Source organism: Triticum urartu, chromosome 1A (assembly GCF_056163025.1).
Source record: "Triticum urartu cultivar PI428250 chromosome 1A, HENAU_Tu73, whole genome shotgun sequence".
Lineage (NCBI taxonomy): Eukaryota > Viridiplantae > Streptophyta > Magnoliopsida > Poales > Poaceae > Triticum > Triticum urartu.
Genome location: NC_141873.1, coordinates 304757247 through 304783390, shown reverse-complemented (window position 1 = coordinate 304783390; position 26144 = coordinate 304757247). Strand labels below are relative to the sequence as shown.

General features: G+C 43.1%; 2 pseudogenes across 1 annotated transcript; one reads left to right on the top strand and one right to left on the bottom strand.

Annotated features, from left to right (window-relative positions):
* Nucleotides 1–546: 546 nt before the first annotated feature.
* Nucleotides 547–25880, bottom strand: LOC125509027 (uncharacterized; annotated as a pseudogene). Its single transcript, XR_015601922.1, has 22 exons — nt 25677–25880; nt 24191–24318; nt 22847–23883; nt 21260–21805; nt 21068–21154; nt 20033–20079; nt 19473–19582; nt 18231–18331; nt 17019–17111; nt 10176–10259; nt 9975–10058; nt 9771–9839; nt 9118–9177; nt 8572–8643; nt 4105–4212; nt 2461–2537; nt 2048–2131; nt 1746–1857; nt 1570–1659; nt 1435–1500; nt 1267–1362; nt 547–1086 (listed from the first exon to the last, which is right to left on the bottom strand). The product of XR_015601922.1 is annotated as an uncharacterized LOC125509027 (transcript).
* On the top strand, nt 12074–14394 carry LOC147990972 (uncharacterized; annotated as a pseudogene).
* Nucleotides 25881–26144: the final 264 nt, after the last annotated feature.

The window sequence follows — 26144 nt, the reverse complement described above, 5'->3', positions numbered from 1 at the left end:
GTATTAGGAGTGTGAGATGTCTTTTGTTTTCTCTCGGTGCAACGCACAGGCATGTTTACTAGTTTGTTGAAATTACAGAAATCATAGTTAGATGAAGACATATTTGCAATTGCCAAAGTTTTACCTTTGCATAAGAAATACATAATTTTCTTCCTCCAACCCTCTTGCATAGTAGACATGAAGTGCGTTCTACTACTACAGTGGGGCTGCTCAATCTCACAACCATGGAGAAGACAGCGTGCATGAACTTGCAGAGATGATTGAACTAGTATGGTATACATGGACATGTTTCTCTTCAGTCCAGATAATGTTCATTTCGCTTTGTTGTTGAAGCACCAGTTCTCCTTCGTCAACTTTAAATAAGGGCAGAGTGGAGTGATTAACCTTGTACAATCCAACAACCATGGAAAGGATGCAACGATGTGACAAGATATAGATGTGGTGATTTAAGTGCTATCATGTCACTGGTTGGCATCAATTGCGGTGAGCACTCGACTACTTTGCCCAAGAACATGCTAGTTCAATTGCAACCAACAATCAGTGACCTTTAAATCAAACCATGAAAACTCTCTTTATTTTTACGTTGTTTGGTAATATGATCTATGTTCTCTATACAACTGCTGAGGGTGACCCCGTAAAAGAATGAGAGAAGTTACTCGTCTGCAGTATATATCCTCTTAGTATGGAGAAATCCGGCAAGAAATACAACTCAGAAGGCATGAGCATCTGAGCAGATGTTTTATATGCTTAGTTGACCAATTGTCCTGTCGCGCATGCAGACCCATCATCATCAAAAAACATTACTGGGAATTGAGGCACACGACCACTTGAATAAATACCGACTGCTCATTCTTATCCCTGATCAACTCTGAATTTTGTGGACAAGCTTGAGCTTGACATTGACCTTTGTGGTTTTGGGCGTGTGCAAGTTTCCACGTTGGATTTGTGGCAGCTGATCATTTAATGCCATTCGATGGGTTCTGCATTTTTGCTAGTTTTTCCCTTTGGTCGACCATTATGTTTGGCATTTTTACCCGTCAGAAACTTCAGTGCATGCTCGAGCGTAATCTTCTTTGGGTCTTGAGTCTGTAATCAGCCATTTTCAAGGCATTGTTAGACTTGCAATGAGAACATCCAAATTGAGAACTGTACAATTGTAACTGCGTATTTCTATTAAAGTTTCTTCGTAACCAGTTGACAACAATGCCGCAAACATCAGAATCTCATTTCGTATGGTTTCTGGTATTTAACAACACCAACACGTACCTTTGGCACTGGAGCAAGGGTTCCCCTGTGCCGGATACTAAATCCAGCTTTAGAATGTGTCATAAGTACTCGATGCTCGTCATCAGGATGTTTTCCCTGTTGGCAAAGATATCATCATGATGTAACTGAACAACACGTACAAAAATCTAACATTATAGAAAAGAATACCAGAATTTTTGGATACTGCAATAGCTCAATTGCATCTTTGATAGTGATAGAGTCAACATCTTTGACCTTGAAAGTTAGATATCTGCAATAAGTTTCTGGAAAGACAATTTGAAACGGTAATAATTAGTTAATTACCTCAGAAAGAGGAGCTCTTTTCTGAGATGCCCCTTTCCGATCCTCTCCAACCTGGATGTAGTAACCATAAGGACCTTGTTTCAAGAAGACCTGTAGAACGAGCAAAACTGTTGTACACACTTCCTACCTGAAAAATAAATAAAGCCAGATGCCATATAGACTGAAAGAAAAAAGACCTTTTCACTTGTATCAGGCATGACACCAAGTAACCTAGGTTCAAAAGACCTTGGAATTTGCTCGGAGGTTTCATTTTCATCATCTTCATCTGATAATGTGCGAGCGATGTACCTATCATAATTAGTTTAGCCATTAGGTATGTTTGGTAGTGTCCCCGTAAAAAAAAGATGATAGTCAATTATAATCAAGAAACTGCAGTGGAAATTACAACTTGTAACAATAGAGAACAAGGGTTACTGCAGAGATCAAGCTCCAACTTCAAGGCATTTAATGTTCATGAGTAGGGATAACAAGATCATACTTGCACTTCGGATGTCGATCACAGCCTATAAAATAGCCTTCTCCATACCTACTAACTTTAAATCTGAGGGTTCCTTCAGAACAACTGCAGATATTCAGCAAACAGTTAAGTAGTATCAAGAAAGAAACATGGTTAATGCATCGCATAATAGGGTAACATCCTAGTTCGCAAAAAATAAATAAAAAAAATAGGGTAACATCCTAGGTTTCCCCTGCCAACTTAATATGGACGAACTGTGCAAACATCTACGTTTGGGAAATGGCAAGTATTAAAAATTAGACTTCCTAAACAGGATTAAATACTCCCTCCGTCCCATAATATAAGATCGTTCAAGCTATGTTAGCTTGAAAAACGATCTTATATTGTGGGACGGAGGGAGTAAATTATTCAAGTATAATTATGGCATGCCTTACCTAGGGCAAATCCTACTGTCGGTGTCAAGGTCAGGAAAGAGGATAGGACAGAATTTCTCTTCAAGCATTCTCTCTACCTGCAAAAGTGGGTGATTCAAATGTAGATTCAAATTTCAGTTAGTGATCTAAACACTCTTATATTTCCTTACGGAGGGAGTACTTAAGTAACTGCGGGATGATAAGATAGCAACTTATTTGCTACACTAACAATGATCTATCAAAAGGACTAGATCTGCATAATTATCCATTATAGCATGCTACAATGGATGGGATGATGATGAGAAACAATAGAGAGGAGGAAAAGAAAAAGGAAATCAGAAGACAAATCCATTTGACTACTCCTAGGTAATTCTGCCCTAGTCTAATTATTTGTTTGTCTTAGCTTTAGCTACTGTTTCGGGGGAGACATGAGATCTCACATGTGAACTCGTGAGATCAACCCCAAAAAATCATATTTAGACGTTCCGAAAAAATCTGAAATTATTTGATAACATCCATGTGGGGTATGTCTACAACTCCGGAAAAAATCAGCTCGAAACTCGATGTAAATTTAGAGATTCAAAAAAGACAAATTCGAATGTGAATAGTGGCAGCTTTAGGTGAGTAGTAGTTTGACGTTATTCACATCTGATTTTGTCTTTTTTGTTTCTATTAATGTAAGTCGAATTAGGAGCTGAAACTTTTTGAGGTTGTACATCAAACATTGATGTGTGCCTACAAAAAATTGAGAATGTTTGAACATGTATTTTCAAAAAAATACATCTCATTGATCTCACCTAATGTGAGATCTCACACAAGTCTAATCCCTGTTTTCTAGGGTCTTCTAGCTGTGAGTATAATCCTAAATCTTAAGTAACATTTTCTAGAGTGTTCTAGAGTCCTCACCTCTAGTTCATAACCAGCCTATGTACCCCACTACCTATAAGAGACTTGATGTTTTTATCCAAGATCTTGGACTAGATCTTGTGCTCTAGGAGTTTTGGATTGAACTCCTGCTGCCATATCGGCCTATATCGCCTCTAGAGCGATATCTAGCGCAGCACATTGAAGTAGTTCCTTCAACGTAAGTGTTGTCCATTTTGTAGCAGCAAGGTGGAGTTCAATCCCAGCCAGCCTCCTCAACCTTGCGCTACTTCAGATGAGCTCAGGTGGGATTCAACATCCTATTGGAGGTGCAACAATCCCATCTAGGACTAGTATGCTATTTAGCTGGGGGATCAGTGAGCTGGTTACATCTTACTTTGTTCATCTATAAGCCTGTTCCGAAAATATTATAGCGAGAACTGCAAAAAAGGGTAATTAGGTAATACATACAAAATTTTGTTTGAATAAGAATAAGGGCTCTAGAACTGTGTTTTAGTTGGGTGATAGCAGCCTTTCAAGCAATAATGACAAACTATCCATCCAAAATAAGATATATCCGCAGATGTAAGAGAATTGTCATAGCCCACAACTTATCATTTGTCCCTGGAAGAAATGCAAAACTTGCTAGTTTCAGATGATATGTCAAACAAAAGCTGGTTTGACTATGAGATAGTAAAACTTGGGAGTAATAACCACATGCGAGATGTAGTTGTTTACGTGAAAAACCTTCTGGGTGCAAGGGTACAGATATTTTCCAAGGAACCACACAAAAAAAATTACCTTTCTGACATCCCACTGCCTAGCATCTCCGCAATATTTGCTGAATCGTTCCCAGTAATCTTTCAGGAGACCCTTCCATTCAGTTGACCCAGCAGAGACATTGTCTAGCTGTTAATGAACCAGAAAAAGGAACATTAACAGGATTATTACAACAACTGAATTCCTCATATGCCTAGTTACTTGCTGTTAACAAAAGAAAGAAAAATCTTCATATTACCACGTTTCCTATTCGGACATCAGCGTAGTTCTCATCTTTAAGGAAAAGGGTTATCCAGTTGAGGATCATAGCCTTATGGCAGATTTATATATTGACTCTGTACCCTCAGTTCTATTATGAATTTACAATTAATATCTTTAAGGAAAAGGGCTATCTGGTACTCTGTTTGGGAAACCATGTAAAGTTTCAAACCTGTAAATCACATAGCCCAATATTCTACTGAGCACCAATAAAACCAGTGTATATATTCGTATTTCTTTCCCTAGTAAATGTTGTTTGGATAAAAGGTATTTAGTTTGCTTGCTGGGAATCCTGAGCTAAACACAGAACTAAGTGAGCTCAGACATGATTACAGGAACAGGGAGATGAATAGAAGTTTCAGTATTCAACACACAACATAATCTGGTCAACCTAACAAGAGCTCCAATATCTGAATCACAAATTTGGTAACCTAAAATCTTAATATCACAAGCGATCAAGATGCTCAATTGAGTAGCACATCTGACAATTATAACACCGCAGATCTTGCTGGGGAGGCCAAGCATGGAGAAGCTGTGGAGGGAGTTGTCCGTGAGAGGCGTGGATAGAGAAGACATGAGCAGATCAGGCGAGTAGAGGAGGCGGGCAGTGAAGGAGGCTCGTACGGCAACAGAGGAAGGGTGGAGGAGCAGCTCGGTGCCGCCGGTAAGACAAGGGGAAGGGTTGTGCTAGACCAATTAGGAGCGCATGGAGCCATTGACAAGCTGGAGAAGCAACTAAGGAGGAGAGCTCGTGGCGGCCGGCATCACCCCGCATGTGGTGGTCGGTGCTCGCGTCTCACTCTGACATGATATTTGTTCTATTGAAATCCGAACCAGCCTACCAAATTATTACTTTCCGGGCGTCGAGGAATACGACGTATTGGGGTTGGACCAAAACAGGGGATCCAAACGAATTTTGAAAGTTCTGAGCTAATTTATTCATAGGCCTGTAATTTACACCTGTATTAAGATCAAAACTGGGCTTCCATACGGGCTTTAAGAATCATAGGCTTAGGGTAGAATTCCATCTTGACTCTGTACCCTTGATTCCACTATGATCATTGATCAAAACTTCTAAGAAAGGATAAATAGTGATGCAGACGCTGTCATGGTCATGGACTTACCCAGCCAAGCTCAGTACGAGACTGCACAAGGAATGGGAACTACCCCACTGGACTGGGCTATGCTTGCATGTCTTCATATTTGGATTTGTTGTTAGAATAATCCGAGGCACGTCGTCAATCATCCGAGGACCAAACAATCACACAAGGCACGACACCGAGATTTGTTAACGAGGTTCACCAAACTCGGCTACATCCTCAGGGCCTGACTATGGGCGCTCCTTCCCGTGACACCAACACAACACCGAGATTTGTTGTTAGAATAATCCGAGGCACGTCGTCAATCATCCGAGGACCAAACAATCACACAAGGCACAACACCGAGATTTGTTAACGAGGTTCACCAAACTCGGCTACATCCCCAGGGCCTGACTACGGGCGCTCCTTCCCGTGACACCATCACAATACCGCAGACCGGCCACCCGAGCACCGGCACACGCTGCTGGCTCCCCCAGTGTGCCTGTGCTATTATGGTGGCGTAGGTTACATCGTGTGTCTATCATTGCATTATATAGGAGGCCGAGGATACAAGTGCCCTATTAGGACACGACTCCTACCTTATCTAGACACAGTACAACTTAGAGTCCAGATGTAACCTACCTTGTAGACAATATTCGGCACAACTCCAAAAAACTCCACCTTGGCGAAATATTCTCCACCATCTTGAATCCGTCTATGTGTCAAACTTCCATGTACATTGGACTTAAGCTTATCCATGAGTACAACTGCTACTTCTAGACTCCATGTGACTCCACCTACAACTGTAGTCCCTTCTTTTGTTGATCACAGTCAACACTCGAGCAAAATTTTGTTCCTCTTTACTCTACTTTGTGCTCCCAACTTCCTGAGTATCCGTTCAACACCATCACACACTGATCATTGATCTGCATGAAAGTGAACAACTCACTTATTACATGCCACACATAAGAGTAACCTGAACTCAACATCCTCGCTCTTTTTCGACCGCCTGTCTAAAACTTGAAGGAATTTCACTGTTGCTTGTAGTCATCCCGAGTCAAATTCGTAGTTGTCTCACCACATGCCTGACCAGCAGAGCCGTGCTCCGTCTCCATGTCCCATGCATACTGCACACCTCGCCGCTATTAGCCTATTACCGCATAGAGCCTCTGCTATCTCGTCGAGTCTCAAGGGTCGCAAACCCACACCACTCAACCCCCACTGCAGAGTACCACTGATCATCACTGACCGATGACGAGTTTCACTTTTTCATCGGACCACTAGGCTCTAGTCTGAACCATGTGTCTCTCGCTTTTCCCGTTCAATAGGCTTCGACTCTCTGTCAACTTACGTCGTAGCCCCTCAATCAGCACCAAGTGGAATCCCCTGTCGAACTCCAGCTCCACCTTCAACATAACTCCATGGTAGATGATCAGTCCACCCCGTGCCCCGTCGACTTCAAGCTCTCATGCATACGCCGTCTTGAATCAACCCCGCGCTATAGTCTTGTCGAAGCCACACAAGCCCTCGGACATGTGCCACATGTTTCCACGCCCATAAGTCGATCACCATGAGCATCACGATTCCTATGTCGTCTTCGCTGAAGGTGGAGCTGGAATAATCCGAGGCATGTTGTCAATCATCAGAGGACCAAACAATCACACGAGGCACAACACCGAGATTTGTTAACAAGGTTCACCAAACTCGTCTACATCCCCGGGGGCCGACTACGGGCACTCCTCCCCGTGACACCATCACAATACCGCACACCGGCCACCCAGGCACCGACACACGCCGCCAGCTCCCCCTGTGTGCCTGTGCTATTATGTTGGCATAGGTTACATCGTGTGTCTACCCTCACATTATATAGGAGGCGTAGGATACAAGTGCCCTATTAGGACACGACTCGTACCTTATCTAGACACAATACAACTCAGAGTCCAACTGTGACCTACCTTGTACGCAATATTCGACACAACTCCAACATTTGTTAGATGCATATCTTCACATCTGGTTAGTTTGGATACGGTATTATCTTTAGTTGATTTGTCGCGCTAGATATCCTTGTCAGGTGGCTGCCAATATAAGCATGATATTACCATCTATTTTCATCAAGTAATAAATAACAAAGTCTTGCCAAATCCCTAAAGTCCACCGTTGGTCTCTCCCTTGGCTGGCTATTCTAGATCTCTTCACCCAAGCTGTGACCACCATCTAGAGTCATTCTACCCCAAGTCGCTACTGCTGACCTCCCTCTTTACATGTTTACCACCAATGATAAACCAGGTTTATGATAGGCACTCTGCTGGAAGTGTAGAAAATTGATCCAGAAGAAATGATTATCCTCATTTGTTGGTTATAAAAATTCTGAAGATGTCATTCATCAGAAAATTCATGGAATAATTTGTAGTCGAGGTTTCAACAGATTGCCATGATCTAGTGCCAAAGGGTTTGTACAGACCCCCAACACCAACATCAACACCACACACACACACACACACACACACACACACACACACACATGCAAGGAGGCTTATTGACCGATTTGGATATCTCCCAAGTTTTTTCGTATTGTATTTCCATTGTAAATTGTGATGAAAAGCCTTTTCTCCTTCTAAACAATTCATTTGATAGTAACCTGCCTTCAGTTATGATTTTAGTGGAACTCCACTGTGCAGATTCATATTGTTTAAATGGACGAACAGGGTTGCACATCTCCAGATGGCCAACATTGGGTAGAGGGATTTAATTTATTGTACAACTACCAGTCAGTTTTTTTATGGCTACTTGCCACAACCAGTTTTCCCATAATGGATTCAGAATCACAATTCCTAAATTATTCTGCAGCCATAATGCTGAGGTAACAACAGGACAAAAGCCCAAAACTACTCAATTTTTCATATTTTGAACCAGTTACACATTTCTAAATAATATTGATAATAGTATTATTTAAAACAACAGGAAAAATGAACACGGTATAACCGTTCTTTTCAAAGTATGTGGATCTAACTTCCTACTGAAATCAACTTGCAGCTTTCCAGGAATTTCATATTATCCTAAACCACTAGCTAAGCTGGTTTCTGAAACCATAGCAAAGAACATGCACACAAAAAATGTACAGATAAGCTACAGGCTGAAAAAAAATTAGTACCTCCGTCTCCATGTTAGCAGTAAAGCTGTAATCGGCAATCTCAGAGAAAAGATGTGAAAGAAATGCTGAGACCTGAAAAACAGATGGTGTTGAGCATGTGTAAAAATTAGACATAGAAAGCTGAAATCTCATACACAAGAAAACTGAAATAGTGCAACCTCAGCTAGGTGAACTGAAAGAACGCCTTAAAACACAGGCTAAAGCAATATGCAAAAAAAATTAAACAGCAGAAAAATGAAATAACAGGTGAAGTGTACTTGGACATTTGCAAAACCATGAAATGTACAGCGTTGTAAGGACATCATTTCATCTTGATAAGAGACATGAGAAAGAGTAATAAAGGTACAATTACAAAGATGATGAGTTGGTACAATGCATACAAATGCACTGGCAGTGCAGACAATGTAACAAAAACAATGCACGTAACTGTCAGACATTATTTCTGAGCAAGTCAACATAATGGAATTTCAGATGGCATCACGACAGAAGTTGTTTTGACAGGATCTTTGCAGAAGGGTGAAGATGGCATCAGGAACAAGGATATACCATTCGACCGCGGAATTCAGGGTGCAGAACACGACTTTTTACTGTCACGTATTTCCGGTCCTGGATGGCACAAGTATGGCAAAAACTCTTATCCATTAGCACAAGTAGTTGCTAATTATAATGAATGAAGAAAGTACCGCCAATGGTAATTAATGGAACTACAAATTTGGCATATGGTGAATTCATAAGACCTCGCAACTGCTGGTCTCGGCCATGTGTTACTGTTATCAAAACATGATACTTGTATTTAGCATGGAGAAAACTGTAAACTAACCAGTTGTGCATACTAGTAACCACCCGGGAGAGAGACCTGTTAATCTGTACTAGAAATCAATTGAGTACGCCAGGTTTCAGAAAACCGAACCCATGTTGCAGACCACTAAAAAAGTCAACTTTCCCAGCAATCCAAAAGTCAACTGTGACATGCATTGCTAAGTTACCGCATGTCACGTGTGAGCTTTGTGGCATGTGGCCATGTGCAGCACTCGAGGGCAATTACATGAACCAACTAACCCAAAGATGTCATTCAGCATTAACGTGTTCACGAGACTTGACTCAGGAATCATCAGATATACTAGAAATAGCTAAACGGACATTCAAGAAAGGGAATGGGATGTATTTTTCACATAACAATAGATAGCACGTTAAGCTACCTGCAACACCCTCATTATAGAGGCGTACGTAGATGGCCTTCCGATTCCAAGTTCCTCCATCTTTTTAATCTGGCATTACAAGGCACGCTGTGAAAATCATAGGTTATAGAACAAACCAATACTAAGGAACCCTTCTTATTTCAGGCATGTGCAATTACAAGAGGAATACCAAGTGAAAAATCCAAACCGTAGGTTATTACTGACCAATGCACCCTCAGAATAACGGGACGGAGGTTTAGTAAAGTGCTGTTCAAGATTCACGTTAATGGGAGACACCAAATCCTTCATCTGAGAAAAAGGACATATGCTATGACATAGTTCAATGATGGCCAGCAATCTGTGGTCACATGAAGAAAAAAATGGGTACAGAAAGGGAATATCAGAGGCCAATCAGCAACTGCTAACCTCTAATTTGGACAAGGCCTCGAAATTATCCTGATGTGCAGTTTCTCCTTCGGGGTTTTCACTGGACCCAGTTGCTTCAGTGTCCTACAAGCAACACATTCTCATTATTTGGTTCTGTAAGCTCATAAAACTGAACACTGGGCACACAGTCATTTTACAAAACACAACCATCTTCTATCCATGTGAAAGCTTAACTATTCACTCCTTAGGGGTTGTTTGGATAACGGGTATTTAGGAAGCTAGTTTTCCTCGATCTCGTTTAGCACCGCAATAAACCCATAGTAATAACGGGTATTTAGGAACAAAGTTAGGTATTTAGGAAGCTAGTTCCCCCCACCCATGTCCACAAAAAGCCAAATCTACAAATGGGTTCAAGGCCTTCTTAATCCAAACATGATTTTCTATGAGTGCATACCTAACTGAATTATATATAAACAAAACCGGTTTTCCAGAAAATCTTCTTAAAACAAGGTTTACTAAAACTGGTAGGTACTACGTACTTGCTATCCAAACAACCACTTACGGAAAACTAGAAGCTAACGCATAACAGTAAAAATTAGAGATGCTGATGAATCGGCAGAAATTCACGCTTCCAGCAAAGGCAGGAAATGGGACATCCTGTGGTGAAAAATACATGACAATCTACGGGGTATTACATGATTACGTACAACACAAAACGCACTATAAAGCAATTTTAATATAGATAAGCTATTCAGTAGATTTACTAGTGAAAACAAGGCATATTTTATTCCCATACATAAGAATACAGAATGCAAAAAGATCAACATTGCATCAGTTGAAGATAAACCTTCAAGCAAGTTCAGTAGAAAAAATCAATAACGTACAGTATTGTTTGTATACTTCACAAATGCACACCATAAATGAGTCGAAACTTCCCCGCAAAAAATGAGTTAGGACATGTTGAATTTGTAGAGGATGTCAAACTAACCAGGAAGAACCAGCTGAAAATGGCCAGTTTTCATAACAGGCCAAAGCCCGGTTTGTCAAAAACAAGACCAGTTGAGAGTTGAGACCATTAAGCACACCCTGATATGCATCCTATGCAGAATAGGTGTATTAGTATTATCATTGTTGCATAAAATGGCTGTTAGATTTAGTTTGGCCCTGATATCCTAAATTATATCCACATCCAACTGAGAACATATTGTCTTCTATGTTCATATCCTAAAAGAATAAAGTGGTGGATCAGACAGATTGTATTTGAGCCATGTCACCCCTAATACACACATACATATATATGCAGAGTTATGAATAGGGTTTGTGGTGGGAACTGGGAAGAGAGGGACAAGGGAAAAGGGAAAAACTCCCTAATTCTGGTTAATTCAACTGAATGGATGCCTCGCGTTTCGAAGAGGGGTAGAAGACCTAACAACTTCAAGTAACAAGAGAAAGGAATCTGGTCATATCTTAAATAATTCGCTTAAGGTCCGTGAAATTAAACAAGGAATCTAATCACATTTATATCTTGCAGCAGGCACTGGGCACCTCCTTTGATGTTGATGTGGACCAGCTCACATTGTAACAGATACAGACCAAATTAAGGTTACAGAGATGATAAAGATGAACACAATTATGCAATCATCCTCATCCCTTGAAACATGAAATGATATCATGAGTGAGATGAATACAACATATTTCCTACTAAATCTACTCATGGGCTGGCCAAAGTAGCATAAAGGAAAGTGGAGAATGCTACTGTCATGTGGGGCCAGCCCTATAGGCGCAAGGGACCTGCACGGGCCGGCCCTGCACCTGCCTAAAAATATGTCCTAGTTTAATTATAGTTTTTTTTAGATTAGGAGTCTAGGTATTAGTTGGAAAGGTTTAGTCCCGTAGAAGGTTACCCTGCCAACACCCAATTGTAATAGGAGTCTGTAATCTGGTCTTGTAATTAGGCTATATATAGCCAGCCCTTGGATCAATAAACGCAAGCAGAAAATAACCTACAACCTCACCTCCTTGCTCCTGCGCCACGGCGCCCCTCCTCAACCCCCTTCTCCAACCATAGGCCGGCGAGGGCCTCGCCCTCGTCCTCCTACAACCCACGACTACAACCTGCGCGGCAATCAGCCAGGCCGTGACAACTTGGTATCAGCTTCCTCGTCGATCCCAGCGGCCATGTCTCCGCCACCGCCGCCGGTGCCCCTGCCGCAAACCCTAGCAGACCTCGCGACCAAACAGCACGAGGATCATGAGGCCGTGGTCGCCACTTTGAACAGCCTCTCGGAGGAGAACCACACCGCTCGGACAGAGCGCGCCGAGGACCGCGCCACCCACCAGTCCATCACCGAGACGCTCAAAACCCTCCAGGGCCAGCTGGCGGACATGTCACAGCAGCAACGTGCACAGAACCTGGCCCTCCTTCGGCTGGAAGGCAAGGGCACGCCTCAATTGGGTTACCGGGCTCCTGCGGCCCTCAAATGCGTCATCCCACACCGGGGGCCCAGCCGATCTGGCGGATCGGGCTCCGCGCCTCTACAAGATTGATTTTCCCCTCTTTGACGGGGCCAGCGATCCGCGACCATGGCTGACACGCTGCAATCTCTTCTTCCTCGGGCAGCGAACGCCGGAGTCGGATAAGACGTGGCTCGCCTCATACCGTCTCACCGATGTCGCCGCATTATGGTATGGCCACCTCGAGACTAAGCTGGGCCAGCGGCCATCCTGGACCGAGTTTCAAAAACTGATAGCCAACCACTTCGGACCGCCGACCCGCGCCAACCCCTTTGGCGAGCTGATCTCCACCCACCGCTCCGGCACCGTGGCGGAATACTCCAAGCGCTTTCTAGAGAATCTTTCTTGGGTGGGCCCCATTGCTGACGACGATGAGCGGGATATCTTCACCAACAACTTGGGCGAACCTATGAAAACTCAGGTCGAGATGCTGAAACCGGCGACTTTGGACGCGGCTATGGACTTAGCAATCTCCTTTGAGCACCTCAATATTGTCACCAGCACCGCGGCCACCCCGGACCGGCCCAGCCGTCCACTCCGCCCCATGGCCGCACCTACTCCGGCCTTACCGGACTCCTGCAACCCCACGCACGCGCTCGTCTTTAAAAGACTCACGCCCGCCGAGATGGATGAACGGCGCGCTAAGGGTCTCTGCTTCTATTGTGACGAGAAGTTCGCGTGGGGCCATCGCTGCAAACAACTGTTCTACATTCAATCCGCCTACGCCGAAGAGGAGCAGTTTGAGGACTTCCAGGAGGCACAAATCTCACTCTTGGCTGTCACTGGAATTCCCACCAGCGACACAATGCAGGTCACTCTTCGCATCGGGGACCGTGACTTGGTCGCCTTGCTTGATTCAGGCAGCACTCATAACTTCATCCACGAAGAGCTGGCCACCATCGTCGGGCTGCCTTTCTCCTCCAATAGTCGCTTGGGAGTCACGGTCGCTAATGGCGATAAGGTGACCTGTCGGGGACTCCTTCAGCAGGCTGCGATCACCATTGACAAGGAGCGTTTCGTTGTTGATCTGCATGCCATTCCATTGGGCGGGTTTGACATCGTCCTCGGTACACGATTCCTCAAAACTCTTGGGCCAATTCTCTGGGATTTCACTACGCAGTGGATGTCGTTTTGGCACTCGGATCACCATGTGGAGTGGTCGGGCCTCGGCTCCCTTGGACGGCCTGCCCACCTACATGCGTGCGAAGGCAAGGACCTTCTGGACAGCCCGCTGGCCACTTTCACCGATGTATTCGCCGACCCCCAGGGCCTGCCGCCGCAGCGCGCACATGACCATCATATTCATCTTAATCCCGGGGCACCGCCGGTTGCTGTCCGTCCCTACCGCTACCCAACGATTCAAAAAGATGAACTGGAGCGCCAATGTTCAGAGATGCTAGTTCGCGGTCTGATCCGTCCTAGTTCTTCTGCATTTTCATCCCCCGTTCTACTCGTCAGAAAGGCCGACGGGACTTGGCGTTTCTGTATCAACTACCGTGGTCTCAACCTTGTCACCATCAAGGACAAGTTTCCAATTCCCGTTGTCGATGAACTTCTGGATGAACTCAAGGGCGCCCGCTTTTTCACCAAACTGGATCTTCGGTCGGATTACCACCAGGTTCGGATGGCCCCTGAGGATATCCACAAGACGGCATTCCGCACACATGAGGGCCTCTTTGAGTTTGTGGTGATGGCAAGGATTACGAGTCGACGAGTCGTTCCGAGGTTGAGACTCATAGACTAATCGGACTAGTCTTAGACTAGTGCTGGACTAGTCGACATAGTACTGTAGTACTCAACTACTAATACATAGTAGCAGTATGGAGTAGTATGTAGTAAACTGTACAGCACATTACAGGCCAGCAGTGCTAGCCAACACTAGTCAGGCCCAGCCCAGCCCAGCGCCACACAGCACGCCCCCACCAGCTGGCCCATTTGGGCCCAAGTGGCTAGCCTATACTTAACTCATGTCCCAGCCACTGGAACCCTAAGATCCCAATCGATCCCAACTCAGCCGCCAGTGCCAACACGCACGGGAGCACATGCGCATGCCCCGCGCCTCCGGCCGCTTCCGCCGGCGAGCTCGCCGACCACCGCCGTGCCTCCTCCCTCTCCCTCCCTCCCTCCCTCCCTCTCTCTCTCTCTCTCTCTCTCTCTCTCGTCTCAGGGCCGCGCTCGCCTATGGGTCATGGCCACGGCCGCCGCCCGAGCACGAGCTCCAGCCGACGGCCGCGCCTCGCTGTGACATCCGCCGTCCCGGCGATGAGTGGCGGCGGCCTCGTCCAGCAAGCTCATTTATACCTCCAAAATTTTGAGTCGCTCGACTCGATTTGGTCGACTAGCCCAAACTAGTCGTCGACTAGTCCATCCACGGCTCGACTCGGTCTGCTAGTCTACACGAGAAATGCAGTCGACACTCACTTTGCGACTCGTCGACTAGTCGAGCGACTAGTCTAGACTAGTCGTTCGACTCGTAATCGTTGGGTGATGGCCTTTGATTTGACAAATGCTCCAGCGACGTTCCAAGCACTCATGAACGACGTCCTCCGTCCCTACCTTCGTCGGTTTGTGCTTGTGTTCTTCGATGATATCTTGATCTACAGCTCATCCTGGTCGGGTCACCTACGTCATGTCAAGCTCGTTTTGGAGGCTGTGCGCACACATCAACTGTTTCTCAAGCGCTCCAAGTGTTCCTTTGGGGAGGAAACCATGGGTTATCTGGGACATGTCATTTTCGTTGCAGGAGTTGCCATGGACAGCGACAAGGTTCTAGCCGTGGTAGACTGGCCGGTTCCGCGCACCGTCCGCGCTGTGCGTGGTTTCTTAGGACTGGCAGGATACTACCGCAAGTTCATCCGGGATTTTGGCACCATTGCAGTTCCCCTCACAGTGCTCCTCAAGAAAGATGGATTTCTTTGGACGCCTGCAGCGACTATCGCCTTGAAGCCCTTGATAGCAGTATATTCGTGCTTGTCAGGTTTGTCAACGCAACAAGACGGAGCAGCTTCATCCAGCCGGCTTATTGCAGCCCTTGACAGTGCCATCTCGTGTCTGGGAAGACATCTCCATGGATTTCATTGAGGCACTTCCGAAGGTGGGCGGCAAAAGTGTGATATTGACCGTCGTGGACCGTTTCTCCAAGTATGCGCATTTCATCCCATTGGCGCATCCGAACACTGCGGAGTCCGTTGCTAAGGCCTTCTTCTCCAACATTGTCCGACTTCATGGGTTTCCCACATCCATCGTTTCGGACAGGGATGTGGTTTTCACTTCGGGCTTTTGGAAGGCTCTGTTTGCCGCCGCGAGGACGCGCTTGCACATGAGTTTGGCCTTCCATCCGCAGTCTGATGGACAATCTGAGGCCGTCAATCGCGTCATCACCATGTACCTTCGTTGCATAACTGGGGATCGCCCCCGGCAGTGGCTCTAATGGTTGCCTTGGGCGGAGTACTGCTACAACACTTCGTACCACTCAGCGTTGAAGGACACTCCTTTCCGGGTGGTTTATGGATGGGATCCCCCCTCATTGCGGGACTACACGCTGGGCGAGATTCGCCATCAGGCGGTGGAACGGCAGATCCTCGACCGCGATCAGTTCTTACTTGACATCCGTGAGCGTCTCCTTCAGGCAGCACAACAATACAAGCATTACTATGATGATAAGCATCGGGCCCTTTCTTTTGATGTTGGAGAGTGGGTTTGGCTCCGTCTTCAGCACCAGCTGGCAGCATTCCTTGGAGTAGGCGCCAAAGGGAAATTGGCTCCCAAATATTATGGGCCTTTCAAAGTCCTCGCTAAAATCGATACGGTTGCTTACCGTTTGGAGCTGCCCCCACGCGCCCGCATTCACAATGTCTTCCATGTCGGGGTCCTGAAGAAGTACCATGGTCCACCGCTGGAAGTTCCGCCGATGCTTCCACCTCTGTTTCAGGGTCGAGTACATCCAACCCCTGTCCAAGCATTGCGTGCTCGTATTGCTCGCGGTGTCCAGCAGGTGCTCATTCACTGGGAGGGCCAGCCGGCGTCTGCTGCTTCATGGGAGGATGTTACAACCTTCCACGAACGTTATCCAAGCTTCCAGCTCGAGGACGAGCTGTTTCAGAATGGAGGGGGAGATGTCATGTGGGGCCAGCCCTATAGGCGCAAGAGACCTGCACGGGCCGGCCCTGCACCTGCCTAAAAATATGTCCTAGTTTAATTATAGTTTTTTTTAGATTAGGAGTCTGGGTATTAGTTGGAAAGGTTTAGTCCCGTAGAAGGTTACCCTGCCAACAACCAATTGTAATAGGAGTCTGTAATCTGGTCTTGTAATATTTTCTTACCTGGGCAAACATAAGTAACAGAAGATCAAGAAGCCTAGATACTTACCTCATAGACAGCTTGGTACCCCTTGAAGTCAAGCCTTGACGCAGATGAATGAAAAATCATGTCTCCTTCAGGATTACCAATACCAACTTGTATCTACAATGCAATTATTAAAGTGCACACAGAGTAAGAAAATAAGCATTGGATTTTACAGGATATATAAAATAATGAAAATCCAAAACAAAAAGGTAGAATTTAGCATGTCTTGAAGTTGCGTAGCAAAGAAAATGGAAGTCATTTTCATTAACTACCAAGGCATCAAATATATATATTTAGCACACAACCAGAATTCTGTTTGAAGAGCCACAACAAATGGGATGAAATCTCTCACGCCTAAGTTATAACAAATTCTAATAGTTAGATGCCTCATCATCATGTTCTCGTACTCAACCATATCATATACAACTAATCTCAAAAGATGACCACCACATTTATTCTTACACTTCGCATACATGCCGGTAGATTGTAATTCCTCTGTTTCACCACACTTATCCATTTTATTGAGAAATGCCAATTCAGAATGTTAAAATAGCCGGATTCTCTCCTGTTTTACCATTATTTAAAAAATAAGAAAGGTTCACGGGTAAAGTATTTCGCTTAATATGGCCATCGGCCAGCTTTCCATGCTTACTTGGTTTTGTTCATAAGATTGCTAGGCGACAGTTGTGGAACAGATGGCTTAGCTGGTAACGAAAAAACAGACCGATAGACAAAGAAATATCAGTACATTTAGGCAAAATGTTCTGTCATAAACACAGGGCTGCCTCATTCATCTACAGAAAAGAGTTGAACATAGGTTTGCTCGATTAGATGTCAACTTACAAATCCCTCTTAATTCTATACCTGTCATAATTTCTATAGACAGATGAGGAGTTTTCTAAACCAACAGTGCTGCACCAACGAATATAACATACAAATATGAGCAGCAAGCTACCTATACACTGCAAACTTGTTGAATTCATATTTCCTTTAAACTGGAAACATGTGTTATTCATGGTTTTTAATGAGGAAAGAGAAGGAGGGTGATTGGCATATTTTTTGCAGTCTCGAATCTCAAAACATGTGCACAGTTAGATTCTTTGGTCTAGCTGAGCCAAGGTTCAGTAAATTATTACTGTCGACAATATAGCTTTGTAAAAATACACATAGTAGCCAGCCAGCCCAAAGATTGGAGTAATAAACAACAGATAAACATGAAGTAAAACAGTAACCCACCAGCTCAGTCCTTGAAGCTTCCATTTGGCAAGCCATTGTTCTTCTCCATATTAGAGTGTACAGTTTCAAAGAATCCTCATCAAGTATTCCAATCAAAGATGCTGAAAGAGATACCATGATAGTCATAGAACTATAAATGGAAAACAAGAAACCAAAACTATAATGCTTAAATATAAATATGCAAGTAAGAAAAAGAGATGCTACAGAAGATTTGGCAAAACGAAAGAAACATTAGCAACTCCTAATTCTGAAAATGAAAAACACATTCAGGTACTCTTTCAGCCCTAGAGCGCATGACTTCATGTATAACCATCGTTCATCATGAATGTGTCAATTCTAAAGCATGTTCACAACAGATGGCAAAACCCTGCTAATTACAAATCAAGAGGCGACATAAAGAAGGTTATGGTAGATGTGGAACAGCGAGTACATGAGAACTTACAATTAGCTAGTAAACAACACCCAACATGCCATTCAAATACATAATATATATATCACCTCTGGATTCGTAATGAACTAGTAAACAACACTCAGCCCAGCACCAAATCCTGCAGAAGAAAGCCATAGGGAAGAGAGAAGGGTGGGTAGAAGGAGCTAGGGTTTAGGCTGTCAGTGTCGTAATGGAGGGAGGGTGCAGGTGTCTAGCTCAATGGTCCCTAGAATCCTACGACTCTCTCACCCTTGGTTATCTATTTTTGATAGTCTCTTTTGGATGTATTCCTCACCCAACAGCGGCCCTCCATCACCCAGTGCCATTGTACTTCCAAATCTCCTTGTCCCAATTCTCTCCATGGGAACAAATGAGAAATGTTTAAAAGGATTAAACAGCCAGAGAAAGGACAATAAGTAAAGGAAACACCTTTAGTTAATACATAATACAACCTCCGTTAGGAAATAACTGACATGGTTTTAGTTCAAATTTGAACTTTGAACTAAAACCACGTCAGTTATTTCCGAACGGAGGGAGTAATAAGAACTTTCGCAACCAAAGCTTGCAATGGCCATGAACTGTCAAATAGTCTATACATGAAATCTGCAACTCACAAGCCACTAGCACATACCCAGTATGTTTCTCAAAACCATCAATGGTAAATAGAAACTTGGGAAATGAGTATGTGATAATAACAACCCCCACCCCCCCCCCCCACCCCCCACACACACACAGAAAAAACACATACCCAAAAATGATTTACGGTAGTGCAACATCGTTAATAAACACAGAACTACAGGTGGGTTTATTACATGGCAACCTCCTTATGCTGGTGGGCCTTATGGCTTCATGGGCCTCTTGAGCATTTTTCACCTTCTTCAAGTACTTCCTAATATCCTCTGATGCATATTGCTCACCATACCTAGAACAAATACTTGTTAGCAAGAATGGAAGCCCCAGGTGACATACTCATAAACAGGAAGGTAACATGTTGAACTCCCAAGATACTGATTCTCTCAAACTAGCTTCCAAAGAATAAGATTAGACAGGAAAAGAAACAAACTCATAAAAATGATACCAGAAAGCTCTCCAGCCATTCCATCAAACATAGTACATACAAAACAATTGAAGGGTTGTAAATATTTAGTGATATCAAATATTGTGTCTCACAATATCCAATCCCATAAATCCTGACAATGAGAAAGAAATAAGCAGAACTGCAAACTGCCATTTTGCTGAAATTAATCACTGGAGCACTAATCAGATTATTTGGCACAATGTAACTGATCAATTAAACATGAAACAAGATAGATTAGCAGTCCAGAACAAACTTAGTAACACAAACTTGACAAAATATTCCAGTAGAGTATACCTTTGTTTCACTAACGAACGAATATCTTCTGCAGCTCCATGAGAAATCTTCAATGGAAAGGACAGCATAAACAAATAAGGCAACAGTTTCAGGCTATTAAAATGAGTACCGCATAACAATCAACTATCACTGATAACTGACAAGAAATTCTCAAATCAAGGAATAGAAAGCAATATCTTTCATGCACGCAACACAATTAAGATTTTGTAGCCAAATCTAGTATTTGAGTTAATGCTCATATATACACATGATGTGTTTCATGTAACTGAAGTTGCCTTAAATTTAAAATTACACCGAGATCACTTGGGCGGGAATGGATGCACAATCTCACCGCTGAAGTTCAAGTCATCACCACTTGAAAAATTCATGCATATATTTCTGTATTAAAATGCACATGAGTTCCTTCTACATGTTCGTTTGTGATATTATTACTACTGTAGCTAACCCAGGGTCCTAGAAATATACATGAATGGAACTAAATAATGAGAACAGAAAGTCAAAATATAATAGAGCAGACAGTTTATTTGGAATAGCAATAAGGACTTATAGAACTCCATTTTCTTGATCAGATGTTTGAGCTGATATACTAAGTTTTTTCTTCTACTAAGCAAAAGTATCCAGATTTTGGCCATAGCATCAAGCTGGCCTCTCTACTCGAAAAACTTTTCAGCTTCCGCCTTCCTATCCAAGGATGAGTATTGTCACTGTGTCAGCATGAGCCTTCCTATCCAAGGATGAGTATTGTCACTGTGTCAGCATCAGATTCAAGCAAGAACCTAGATCATCCCACTCTATAATCTCTCTCCTTTATCTGAGTGTCAAACCCCTCAAAGTCAGCGCCATGTGGAATCTTTCTCTACAGTTCACTTGTATATAGAGTGACCAATTTGATGGTTTTTTTTGTGAATGCACCAACTTTAACCAACAACCACAGATCACAGATAAGAGACCAAGAGTATGTTTTACCTGACCTACAGATACATTTATAAACAGAAAGACTACTTTGGCAATCAACTAAAAGTAGAATGAACGTACATGAAACCCATCTGTTCTGAGGTAAGTTATTAATCCTGTTGCTTGTTCTGACGAAAGATTGATCCCTTCATAAAGCTTCTGGGCTACCTGCAGTCACATAGTGAACCATATGAGTCAAAAGGTCACTACATGTAAATGACAGTATTATAATAGTAAAGCTATGCATCTAAGTTCTTATTAAGTAGAAACAACCTTCATGGTGTGCCCTGCACCAAAATGTAGTTTGTTTGCTGCATCTTGCTGAAGGCTGGATGTTATATATGGCATCGGAGGATTCTTGTGAATTTTGGTTCTCTGAACACCTCTTACTTCAAATTGGCAAGAATAAATCCTCTTTTCTAGAGCTCGTGCTTCTTCTTGAGAGCTTATAGAAAGCTGATCCAACTTTTTTGAATTGAGATGCTTTATCCAGGATGTAAGACATATGCCTTTTGAAGAATCTGAACACTGGGTTTCAAATTCAGTATCAACAGTCCAATATTCCTGTGGGCTAAACTTTTCTATTTCAGTCTCCCGATCACAAACAAGCGCCAAAGCTGCAGACTGGACTCGTCCAGCGGACTGACAACCAGGCAACTTCCTCCATAAAAGTGGTGATATGGCGAACCCAATCAAATAATCAAGGGAACGGCGTGCAAGATAAGCATTAACTAAGTCCATATCAATATATCTTTTATGTGCCAAGCAATTGCTTCACCTTCACGGTCAGGGTCAGAAGCGAGAATCAAATTTTCTGCTCTGGAGATAAGAAATAAGCAACAATAACAGAAGACAATCAGCAACAACTTCATAAAGCAGGGGAACTCAACATGGAAACTTGCACCAGCACAAGACATATACAAGAAAGAATTAACTCGAACACATGTATGACACTTGCTATAAGCGGAAGGCAGATCTAGAGAAAAAAGGTTCAACTAATTAACGGATACTCAGATGTAGCAATGAAGAAAATACTCACAGAATTCAGAATTTAATTGAAGCTCCGGTTGAAACCAATTTAATCAGCTATGTGAAATATGCAAAAGATTAAAATAAATAGAAGTAAATGAACAACCAAGACCGTAACTTGGTAATGGAGCGTCTATTACGTAAGTATACAGTTAAATAGTTCAGTTGATACATTTTCACAGAACATGTATGGGTCTAATAGAGATGTCTTCATCCGCTAGTGATGTGCAGGTATAGTATGCCAACATACACCTGGTGATAGTGACATTCGCATACGAGAATATAGGCATAGGATACTTGACACAAAATTATCTACAAGGACAGCTTAACAACAAAAATCTGCATATGAGATGAATCAACCATCACCAACACCATACTGTTGTTATAGTTTCTGTCTATGTGTCCTTGAAAAGCCATCAAGTTTAGATAGAACATAATAAATCTAGGAGACATGGTACTGTTTATCACTCTGTGCACACTTCACGGACAATCTAACTTATACTCAAAGGTGAGTGGCGCATGGATCCAAAAGGTATTAGTACTCACAACATTGCATTACGTCCAATAAAGATTACAAACTACAAGTTGTAAAACAGAAACCAAGACGACTATCATGTGTTCACCCAATTAAGCCTTGCAGAAAGTGACAAGGATATGGACAAATGGTATTGCATGGAATACAAGTTTTTAGAGACAAAGATATGACTCATACCGTAAAAGTAACAAAGTATGTGAATTTGTCTTACCTTCCCAGCAACTAATGCATAGCAAACCTATATGCCAAGAACGAAATTTGAACAACGTTACTGATAACCAGCCTATAAAACATACCCTTTCAATGCAACTCCAATGCTTTTAAGGCATGTCCAGGCACCATTAGGCACCTCCCATACCATGCTGAAGTCATCCTCAGGGCGGACAGATCTTGACCTTCGAGCTAGATCTCTCACATGACCATAGCTGGGTAATACTTCGTACATGTCCCCAAGGTATTGTTGAATAACTTTTGCTTTTGTAACTGATTCAACAACAATAACTGATTTAGCTATGGGGGGGTACAGAGGTACAAGTGGCCTCCTCTCACTACCAGAAGCATCAACAGTGGTCTTCATGTAATTATTGGCTTCGGCAGCTGCAATAGCAGCAGATTCCTTTGCTTCCAAAGATTTCTTCGAACTGGTTACTGTTTTTCTCTCTTTGGAACTACCAACCCCTTTCTTTGATTTAGATGTGTCGGCCTTCTTTTCTTCTTGCTTCACACTTGCTTTCTCAGTTGTATTTGCTGCTGTTTTACTAGTTTTAGTAGAACTGCTCTTTTTCTTGGTAAATACTTTCTTTTCTTTCACATCTATGCTAACTTCTTTTTTGCTGCCTCCAGAATTTTTATTCTTCGCAATGTCCTTTTTAGTACCTGTACCACTCTCACTGCACTTGCTCGTAGATGTGGAAGCCTCATCAGCGATGGTGCTGCATGCAGCTAGTGTGCTTTGGCGTCTCTCAGATCTATGGAAGTACCTATGGGCAGCACCCCCATCTTCCCTATTTATATTTGGATTGATAAATGAGCTCTTATTGCTAATGAGAAACCTTAACTTTTTACCATATGCAGTTGAGAAGAACCGTGAATTAACACTATTGGTAGCCTTTAAAGGAACTCCACAGACATCTGCTGTTCTGGAACTTACAAAACTGTGATAACCCGGGAGCCCAGTAGTAAAAAAGACACTACTTTTAAGCTGTAGGGCGAGCTGAGAGCTAGTTCTTAGAGACATTTTCCTTATTGAACTATTCCTCACTGCAACTCCACACATTCGACAAGGAAGGAAAGGTGAATAAGGCATGAAGGTGCATGAATATCACTGGGAAAGCTGCAAAGGTAACACATAAACAATATTTAGAGAGTTAGAGAGCGAGCATAAAATCCTCATACGATCAATCTTGTTTTGACAAGATGATGGAAAAAACAAACGCAAAGCAAAATTGTGATACAAGGGAAAAAGCATTCTCATTTTGTTAGTGGCATCCTAAAATGCACCGATACGGATACGTATATCCGTATTGGGCCAGTAGGGATACATAAATTCGCCATTTTGGAAAAGCTTCAATACGGGGATACGTTTTACTATTTTTTTAGTTCACAAAAAAAGAGTATATAAGCTAGGTACATCAGATTACCTTTTTGTTTGCTCTCCTGAGGATGCCGAAGCAGCTCCAAGCCTCTCCAATTGACAATGTTGACGCCGTGTTCCAACTCCAAATTCCAAAGGGATAGAATTAGGGTGTGTTAGATTGAACTGCGGATTCTGAAAAGGCAACTGTGAGCTGTGAGCTGTGAGAAAGCTGCTGTGAGCTGAGAACTATGAAAAGGCTGGAAATTGTTTGATTGAAACAACTGTGAAATTGTAGTTTTGGCATGAATTATTTGTAATGCCCCTCAGGGCTGAAAGAATATTTATGTGCTAATTGACCGTAAAGCAGTGGTTTGAGCATTGTTAGGCATTTCAACGACCATTTTGGAAAGGAAAATTAGACAATATAGACAATTCACGGCTAAGATATAGGAAATTCAACGACTATTTTGTAATGTTGCATACGTATAATTATTATTACTAAAGACATGGACTATATGGAACACATATGGTTCACATGATGATGGCCTTCATCAACATAGCTAACCTATCTTGCTCTCGCAAAACACGCATCGGCTATCCTACTATGAATATTGTTCAAGATATCTTCATTCTCCTCCTCTTGAACAGGATCCGCTTGTGTTGGTGACACCCCCTTTGGTAGCGCTGGGAAGTACATACACATGCAATTCAATACCTTCCTAGCGTATACATTGACACAGAAGTTAATTTTAACTTCAAACCCAGAAAATGAAGCCATGTGTAACATTGCTAGTGAGGTTGACTAGGTGAAAACCCAAAGAATGGTTGGCTTGTGTAACATGAAACACGTAATTGCAGGAGAAATTGTATGAATAAACAAGAAACCAACAATTTGTCTTGTGTGCACAGTAGCACGATCTGAGCAAAAATACAGAAAGGTTTGCAGCATGGCATAACAGGAAAGGTGGAACCTGGAGATCAATCAGCTAACATGCAAAAGGAGAAACAATCACTTTAAATGGTAATATTTTAGGTCTGACTGTCAAAACCAACAACAACAATACCACTAGTAGTACTAATGTGTTAACCAATTTCGGCCACTATAACCAAGACAAAACCCCTGCTCTCTCGAATTGCATGTTACTGCTAAGCTTTGATTTCAGGTCAAGAGGGTGCAGATAAAACAACTTAATCTTTTCCTTTTCATATATCGCCAGTCATTGCATATTCCACTGCTAATGTGTTTCAACCAAAACATTTTCTCATCTGAAAAAAAAAACTAAACATTTGCCCCTACAAGCATTAGCACAAACACCTATCAAGCAAAATCCTTTCACATGTGAACTTGAACATGCACCGGAAAAATCACGCAGCAAGTACTCATCAAGAAATAGTCGTCATTATATTCTCAGAAGATCCAGTCTACGCAAGTACTCGCCAATACAAAAATCAGGAAAAAAAATCGAACAAACATAGGATGCAAGAGGAAGGAGGGAGGGGGGGCGAGGGAAGAGGGAGGGAGGGAGTGAGAACGAAGGAAAGGTGGCTACCTGCCTATGGACTGGTCGGCGGCGTTGTTGGGAGGGAGCGGCGGAAGGAGGGGCTGCTGGGCTCCTGTGCCGGCGGCGAGGCAGCGGAGGCTTCGGCTGGCTGGGCGCCGCAACGGAGGGCCGGCAGTGGTGGCGGCGGGTGTCAGGACCCAAATGCACAGCGTCCAGTTCGTCAGAAACAGGGGATAAAGCGTAACCATGCAGGGGAGAAGGCGTATTATGGATCGTTATGTTCATCTCACGGCAGAGCGTCGCATCCAAAAGGTCCAGCTAGTCTTCGGCAAAGTGACCTTACTGTTTTATTTCAACAATAAAAACCTGAAGAAATCCAGTATACAAAAGAAGTTGATCCCCACTATAGTATATTTTTTTCACGAAGAATCATGGTAGTACAACAAACAGTAGAAATAATGAAATTATATCTAGATTCGTAGACCATCTAGCGACGACTACAAGCACTCAAGCGAG